Source organism: Dermatophagoides pteronyssinus, unplaced genomic scaffold (genome assembly GCF_027571235.1).
Source record: "Dermatophagoides pteronyssinus isolate colony J.1.1.1.1 unplaced genomic scaffold, Derpt_VIB-CSIC_2022.12 sq0001, whole genome shotgun sequence".
Lineage (NCBI taxonomy): Eukaryota > Metazoa > Arthropoda > Arachnida > Sarcoptiformes > Pyroglyphidae > Dermatophagoides > Dermatophagoides pteronyssinus.
The window spans coordinates 2,380,373-2,389,404 of record NW_027461525.1 but is presented as its reverse complement, the minus strand read 5'-3'; the positions used below and the strand labels follow the sequence as shown (position 1 = coordinate 2,389,404).

The 9,032-nt window shown below is 26.8% G+C and overlaps 1 protein-coding gene across 3 annotated transcripts in view; it reads left to right on the top strand.

Annotated features, from left to right (window-relative positions):
- The first annotated feature begins 612 nt into the window (after window positions 1-612).
- LOC113793354 (uncharacterized) overlaps window positions 613-9,032 on the top strand; it is a 67,863-nt gene continuing 59,443 nt past the window's right edge. The window contains exon 1 of one of the 3 annotated variants that reach the window (XM_075823469.1): window positions 613-1,363. The gene's annotated coding sequence lies outside the window, so the exon portion shown is untranslated. Of the gene's footprint in view, window positions 1,364-7,982; window positions 8,125-9,032 lie in introns of those variants that run through there. The other 2 variants (XM_075823464.1, XM_075823466.1) reach the window with 2 other exon arrangements.

Sequence of the window (9,032 nt, the reverse complement as noted above, 5' to 3'; positions counted from 1 at the left end):
AAAATGAAAATTCTATGTTCAAACTGGACATGATGATGATGATGAAGGCGTCATATATTGAAATGAATGGTTTAAACAAGGGCAGTGACTTAGATACCACCACCACCACCATCACCAACATCATCATGCCAATCTGCATTCTTTATCCTTTACTAAAATATCTATTGTTCGCTTTGTAAAATCATTTTTTTCCTCTTCTTCATTTCGGTAGTCATCGGGGAAAAACCATCATCATTCTTATCCTCATCCTCATCATCACCCATTTCCCTTCTTACATCTTTTTCATTATCTCTATCTTTCCTTTCTCACTTACTTTTTCTCTCTTTTGTTTCGATTATTATTATTTTTTTTATTAATAAAAATGAATGAAATAAAAAAAGAGGAAAGGAAAAGAGCTACTTTTTTGCTAAAATAAGAAGACAAACAAAAAAAAATTGGGAAAAAAAAGAAAGAAAATTTATATTCAAATTGGTAGTAGCAATAATCAATGATATATGATTAGTAGGACGGGCTTCTAACTGTGAACAGTTGATTGGTTGAATTGGGCAGTCTCGGTTTGTCTGTGTTTGTGTTCATATGTTCCAACGATATCATCATCCTCTCCCTCTCTTTCATTCTTGTGTTCAACAACGAAGAAGAAGAAGCTGAAGGCATTCTATTCAGTTTAATTTGAAAAATCATACATTGAACACAAGACGCGCGCAAAAAACAACATTGTTTATTAATAATAATTTTTTTTATTAAAAATACCTTGGATGTTTTAACAGTGTTCATTGTATATTTGTTGATTCCAGTGAAATTCTTTTTTTTCCAATAAATTGTATGATTAATCATCAAAAATTGTCTATTGATATTGTCTTATTTCATTGAATTTGGCATCGAAATAAATTTTTTTCTGTTCTTGGTGTTTTTGTCATTGTTGTCGGTGTTGTTATTGTGTTTGTTACCTAATATTATAGTGATATTTTCATTTATGTGTGTTTTATATTAATTGATTGTCAATAATCATTCCTGATTCTGAAAGTTTGTGTTTCGTTTCTGTGTGTTCGTGTTTTTTGTTTTGTTTAATTTGTTTCAGTTAATGTAACAGGAATTAGTTTATCTTACCCGAATAGAGTTATGATTGAATAATTCATTTTTTCCGATTTCCGTTTATTTATTTAATTTATCAAAAAGAAATAAATTCTTATTTCATTCATTTTATTCCAGTTAAAAAAAACATCTGCAACATTTAAACAAAAATCCTTTCCAATCGAATTGTTTTTTTTTTTTGGATATTCATCACCATCGACATCAATATTTGATACATCTTTAAATTCGTTCATCTGAAAAAACCTTCACATTAAAAAAAAAATCAAAAGAAGTGAGTGTTTATTCAGCGACAATTTTGTTTGTTTAGCACAACATTCGACAAAAAAAAAATAATGATAATAATACCCAAAATGATAAATTAAATTCATTTTCTGGCACGTATTTTTCGTGCAAAGAAAACTATTTCCAGACAGGATTTGACCCATAATAATAATTTTATGTTTAAAAATGATAAGAAAATATTCATCATCATTTTTTCTCATTTATTTTTGTTTTGGTTTTGGTTTTTTTTGTCTGTGTCTATGTGATTTGAATATCATTTAAAGGTGGACCATAATCACAAGAAACCACAATTAAATTGTTTTTTTCGGTCGCAGAATTAAAAAAAAACAAACCTAGAGAATATACTCGAGGCCATTTAAAATGAAGAGAGAGATATAGCAAATTTTGATTCTCATACATAAGGTTTGGAGACATATTTTTCTGCCGGGTAATTTTGTAGTTGTTGTGGTTGATATATTCGATTTGGATATCATCATCATCATCATCATAATCTAATAATTGTCTTAGTGTTTGTATATGAAAAATTTAATTCGATCCAGGAAAAAAACAGCCGAAAAAAACCAAACTGGATTTTTAGGAAAAAATGATGATGACGATTTGCCATCATCAATTGCATGGGATCATCATCAACTACAAAACTAATAATTAAGCATAGTACAAATGCATATGCAAATTATTATAACATTCATATGGCGAAAAAAACCATTCGTTTTTTCTTTTCTTTTTTTCTTATCTGTTTTAATTCAATGTAAATATAAAATTTTTTTCATATTATTAATAACTAATGATAAAAATCATTATGCATCGTGTTTTGGGTATGTGAATAATAATAATAATGATAAATCGGTAAGGGAAAAAATGGCAATCTGAAATGATGGTAATTTTTTTCTAAATTTTTTTTTGTTTCGGTTCATTTTTTCAGGTTTGGTTTCTCTTATGATCTCTCAAGAATCATTTGTCGTTGTAAGAGAAAACACATTAACTATACGAACATTCAATTGCCAATGATGATAATGATGAAACCAATAATTTGTATTTGGTGGTCAATCATCACCGGCTCCAATTCTATGGTCAGATCATTCAATCATCATTTTGTTTATTGTATGTTTTTATATACAATTCATCTGCATTTATTCCATGACCACAACAACAAGAGGAGAGAGAAAGATGAAAACAACTAATTCATTTCTAACCACTAGTTGAATTAGACATAATCCATTTATTACACGTATATAATATACATTGTCTTACCTGTTGGCATTTTTTTCATATATTTTTTTCATCGTTCTCAATAATTTTGTTGCTGTTTATTTGTTGTACAATCCAGATTTTTTTTCCTAATGATGATTATGATTCAAATTTGATGATCATCGAATGACGTGTAACCATGTTTTGTTTGTGATCATTATTATTATTCCCCACCTCATCTTATCTAATCGATTTGATTTGAATTTATTTCGATCATTGTCAAAATGTATGCTTGTGTTTTATTTTTATACTAAAAAAATCTTGCTATTCCATCAGTGAATTTTAATTCGATTTAAATCATGATGATGATAACATGATGTACAAAATGATGATCATTGCAAAGGAGCAGCCAACAACAGCAGCATTTACACTGACACTACCTGAATTTTTTTTTAATTCAAATTTATTCCAACTACCTGAATTTATTATATAGTAGTCTATTTCAAAGATTACTTTATCATTGGTTGTTGATTGTATTTTATGATTGATTTTTGAGAATATTTCTTCTTTTTTTTGTGGTTGTTGTTATCATCAACATGACCAATCATAATTTTTCATTTTCTCTTTTAATCACTTTTGGGTGATTGTAATATAAAGATGAAAAATGTCTTAGGAATCACATAAAATTCAATACGATGATTATGATATTATCATTATCTTATAAGGCAAAAAGATGTTTGTCTTTTTTTTATTTGTTTGTGGGGTCAATGTCATATCGATTTGAATATGAAAATATTAGAAATATAAAGATTATGATATGGATATGAATATTGAAACATATAGACACTGTATATGTGTTAAGTTTTTTTTATGAAGATAAATTTGTCACACTTGATATTAAAAAATTTTATTTTTTCTTAATTTCATAAGTGGCCAAAAATTGATAATTTAAAAAAAAATGATAAATTTTATGTTTTAGCTACCAGACTTTATTGCTATCATCATCATCAGATATTTATCTTTTCCATTTTAAATTTTGTGATTTCAGTGCAAAAATAAAGATTTTTCTACCGAATAAATTTAAATTTTCATTTGTTTTTTTCTTTCGGTCAAAATTCATTAGCCGAAAATTTGATATTTTGTTTCTGGTTTAGACAAATTTTATGTTTGGATCAAATGTTTTTTTTTGGTGTCGCGTTTTGACGCTCGAACGCTTTTTGTACTTTTTCTTCCAAATCATATTTTCATATTGATTGATATTGATCTAAATAGGTATCGCGATTATCTTTAGGTTTGTCGCGTTTCATTATATGCAAAAAGTATTGGAAAAAATGTAACATTTTAAATTCAATATTTTCTCTCCTTTTCCAACATTGGTCTGCTTCCAGTTTATTTCATGTTGTTGTTGTTATATCCAAAAGCTACTTGGATGATGATGATGATGATTATCAACCATCTGAAAATTGAAAAAAATTACTGTTTTTTTCGTGGTTTTAATATTGGTTAGATTCAGTTTTTTTCCTGGCTATTCGTATCGTTGTTGTATGCTTGTGATTTAATACATTTTAGATAATGGGGTTCTCTTTTTTTTCTCACATATGATCATTATACACTTAGTAAGAAATAATAATAACAATGATAATAATAATGATATAAGTCTATGGTGGATATATCTGTCTAGCCTTTTTTTCTTTTGGTGTAAGAAAAACAAAAATACCGACAAAAGAAAAATTTTGTTTTTGCAATGCGCCGCCAAAAATACATTGAAAGAAGTTGGCTTCTTCTTCTTCTTCTTCATTCGAATAGTATTTGGAATATGAAAATAATAATAAAAATCTAAATCATTTTTTCATTTGTTTTGTGTGAATAAAAAAAAATTCAAACAAAACACAACACTTGTAGGATTTGTGACACACAGAGGATTATAATACTGTTTTGTATCTTCCGATTGAATGATTTTTTGTTTGAAGTTTTCAGAAACTTTTTCAATAAAGTTAGTATAATATTGGATTTTTGATAAAATGAAAATGTTTCATCATCGTCATTGCTGCAGAAGCAAATAATGATTATCATGATAATAATGACGTTCACAATTAATCAGTTAACAAATTGATCAAAAATTTTATTATAATCTTAATGAAATTGAAGAATTTTCTTTTCTATCCAGAAAAAATTTCTCAGACTCAAAAAAATCAAAGTTAAATGACCATACTGAAATTAGAACTGGCAAACTCATTACATGCCCTTGATCGGTTAGAACGGAATGTATACCTTAATTTTTGTTGTTGCTTCGACATCATGTCGACAATTTTTTTATCATATGGCTCCATCATTGAATTATCGGTCATTTTGGAAAAACTTCATCTTTATTACGTCTATAATTCAATATGGGTTATATTTTAATTCAATAATTCATCAATCGTTTGTTGACAGAATGTCATAGAATTCAAAATTTCTCCAAATTTTTTGTTGGTCATAAAAATTGAAATTTTTTTTTGTCGCAGGTGTTTATGTTATTGTAATTTTGTAGTTTTGTTCTTTTTTTCCTCAACTTACACACACAGGTAGATTTTTTTACATCTTTTTCTTCAAAATTTTCATTAAATCTTCATATTTGTCATATTTTCTAAGCAAAATTATAACATTTTTACAAATTATTTAATTCAATTGTTGTTTATTGCACCCAATTTACATGATTCTCTACATTCACCCATTTCTACTTTCTGTTGATTCAATAATTTTTATTGTTTACATATTTTATCATTTATGACATGTCATTCGTTTCATTTTTTTAGTTTTTTTTTGACGGCAAGTGATTTGTCATTTAAATTGTTATCACAATTGCTTAAGTGTCGAATACAACAAACTGGAATCTATGTCGATATCTATGACATTGACAATTTATGGTCTAATCTACTCATATATTTTGGTATCTATTTCTTCTTCTTTTTGTTTTGACCATACTAAAACGTTTTCGAAGGACACGAACACTCACTAATTGTTTATGGCTCTGAATTTTTACCGGCAATATTCTAGCTCTCCCTCTCTTCATCATCATCATCATCATCATCTTATCAAACAAATATATGTAAATGACCATTTTGTTCAAACATTTAGCTAGGCCATTAAGAAAACAAAAAAAATTTAGCTGAAAAAATATATGTTCCCTTGAACCATATCGGAAAAAAATGGTTCATAGCCAACCATATCAATAAACAAATATACATAGCTTCTGGTATTTATATTTATAAAATGAAAACTGACAAACGTAAAAAACGAAAAATGATAACTTGATTGTGATTGTTTTTTTTTTTGTTGAAAATGAAAAAAAATAAAATAAATTTCAACGAGAAATAAATATATATGACCCATGGATTTTGTATTTTATTATTGTTGTTATGATTTTGATTTTTGTTCAAACAATCCTGATTTTTTTGTTTTGTTTATGATGATAGCAGGTCGGTCCATCATGTCCGGTGTATTCATTTTTTGTTTTCAAACTCTCATTCTAACTTTGTTTGTGTGTGGCCGAATTGTCAAATTTCACTTTTTTTATAAAAATAAAATAATGATGAACACCGAAAAACAAAAATTCGAGGGCCATATTTTTGTTGTCAAAAAAAATGAAATAAATAAATAAAATGTCGCGGCAATCGTCGCCAAGAATAGTAGTTATTACCATCTTTCTTCTGAATTATTATCATTTATGTTTTTCAATGTCAATAATAATCTAAGAATGTGTGATAATAATAATTCACCAACATAAAAAAAATCATTTCGCAATCATGTTATAATGTAAATGTAAAAGATGATGACTTTTTTTCTGGTTTCTCCCTTAATCTTGTCAATTGAAATTTTCGTTTGCAGTTATGAATTTCATTTTTCTCTCTTGTTTTATATGTATTTATACATTACATCAATCAATTTGAATCTAATCGAATAAATACATGAATCTATTCTTAGCTATTTTGAATAATCAACCCTAAGACAACTTGAACAAATTATTATTATTATTATTGAAAATACGAGACACGACAAGAAATGATGGCCAAAAAAAATAACCATAGACCATTGAGAAAAAAATGTCTCTTGAAATTAGCTTATTGCTAGTCAGTTCTTCATTTCGAATTTTTGTTGTTGTTGTTGTTGTCTTTTCCATTCGCTGACTTTAATCACTTGTTGGCTTGCTTAATCTTCCATAGCAAGAGGGAACAAAAATAATATTCATCATTATGAATATTAATATAGACGGTTATGGTTTGGCTTTTTTTCAATTTTGTTCATCCTCATCATACATGATGAATTGAATGATATTTATATTCATAACATAGAGATTGAAAGATAGAAATTATGATCATATATGAAGAAAGAAAAAAATAATCAAACATGACCACCGTATTAAAAACATTTTTATTTGTTCCTTCTCTTTTCATCATCATCATCATCATTTTCTTCCTGTATTATACTGCACTCTACAATCAGTTTGGATCGAATCAACAATTGATCCTCATCGATTGATTCATACATTCATATGATGGCATTTTACATATTTGTTTATGGTTTATGCATCCATCATTTAGTTCATTCTTATTACATTTTTCTCTTTCTTTCACTTGTTATTCTTATCATGATGATTGAGATTGTTTTATTTATTGGTGGATTTATTTATTTGTTTTTAGCCACTCGCCATCGTTGTAATCATCTTTCATAAAACGATTTAATATGACAGATCATTAGATGGTTATTATAATTTTTTTATATATATATTCGGCATAAATTCCTATCCATCCATCTATCTTTTTTCTTCAATAAATTCATCATCAGTTAACTTTATATTTATGGAGTTGAATATTGTTGATAATCAATCGATGACGGTTATTATTAATGCGAAAAAAATCACAAAAATTTACTTCAAATAATAATGATCGATCGATCAATATTGACAACAATAATATATTGGACGTGTATGTTTGTGATTTACTCTGTATGAGATTGTCTAATCGTGTTTTGATCATCACCAATGATTTCTTTCCTCATTCTCATCATTCATAATCCCTTATTGTTGTCGATTGTATCAAGTAGGAAAAAAATAGAATATCATAAAATTTATCATATTTTTTTTAGCCCATAATAACAACAACAACAAAAAAGATGATTGTTTGTTTTTTGGAATAATAATAAATGTGCAATATGCAATTAGAAATTCTTGGAAAATATATTATCATCATTTATGATAACTTTACAATGATTGATTCATTGATAATCCTGTTTTACACACAATAGGTACACAATTTAAATCATACTAAATAAAAATGTTTGACATTAAGTGATATTTATAAAGATCATCATCATCATCATCGTCGTCATCGTTTTTTTCTACAATTTCCTGTCCATAATAATTGTATAACAAACTTTTCTATGCATGTGTGTTTTTATGTGTGTGTCCATTATATCATAATTGTATGATCATGATAATAATGTTCAGAACCATGTCATCAAATATTACCTGTATATTTGAAATATATTTTCAATAAAATACATCAATGATTATAAATATGATAGGTATTTATTATCAAAAAAAAAATTTTTGAAAAATATTCATTTTTTCTCCCGAATGATGAATGAATGCGTAGGTTTCAGAACATTGTTGCTATACGTTTTTTTTCGGTTCCGTGCACTTACACTCATTTAGAACAGTGAGAAATTTTTCATTTTTTAGATCTAAGATTTTATTGATGCGTGTGTGTGTTTGGGAAATTTAATCTTAATTTTAAAGAATTGAAATTCATGATGAATGGTCATCAGTAAATGGCTAATTTTTTTTCCTTTTTTGTCCTGGTGACATAAATGAAACAGTGTTATGTTTGATTTTAATTTCCCTTACAATAATTCTTATCAACATTCAATGATCAAATGATAAAATTTCTGGTTTATTATTAATGCTAAAGTAAACAACAACAACAAAAATTATCTAAATTATAAAAAATTGTCATTATATTTCCGTTAGGAGTTAATGTGATAATTGTAATGGACTTTTGTGTGTGTGTGTGTGTTATTTTATTGATTTTTTTCACATTCATTCATATTCATCCATTATTATTCTTTTCATTTGGTTTCTGAATTTTGACATTTTTCTCTCTCTCCCTTTTTTTTCATTTTTAACTTTATTTTCAGAAATTTTAATTCTGCATTTGTTTTTTGTCACAGTTATCACTAATTATGAAAGTGGGTTTTTGAAAAAAATTTGCAATTTCAATCATTAAACATGAAAAAGGGAAGAAAAAATAATTTCAATTTAATATTTTTTGTTGAAAAAAGTGGAATTTTTGTTTTTTCGTTGTCACCAGGCTGAATTGAGTGGTGTTATTCATCTTATTGCCTTAGCATTTGATGATGATTGAGGGTATTTTTGACACCTGGAAATTCGGTAGAAATTTTTGTTGTTGTTTTTTCATACTTTTTTTTATCAT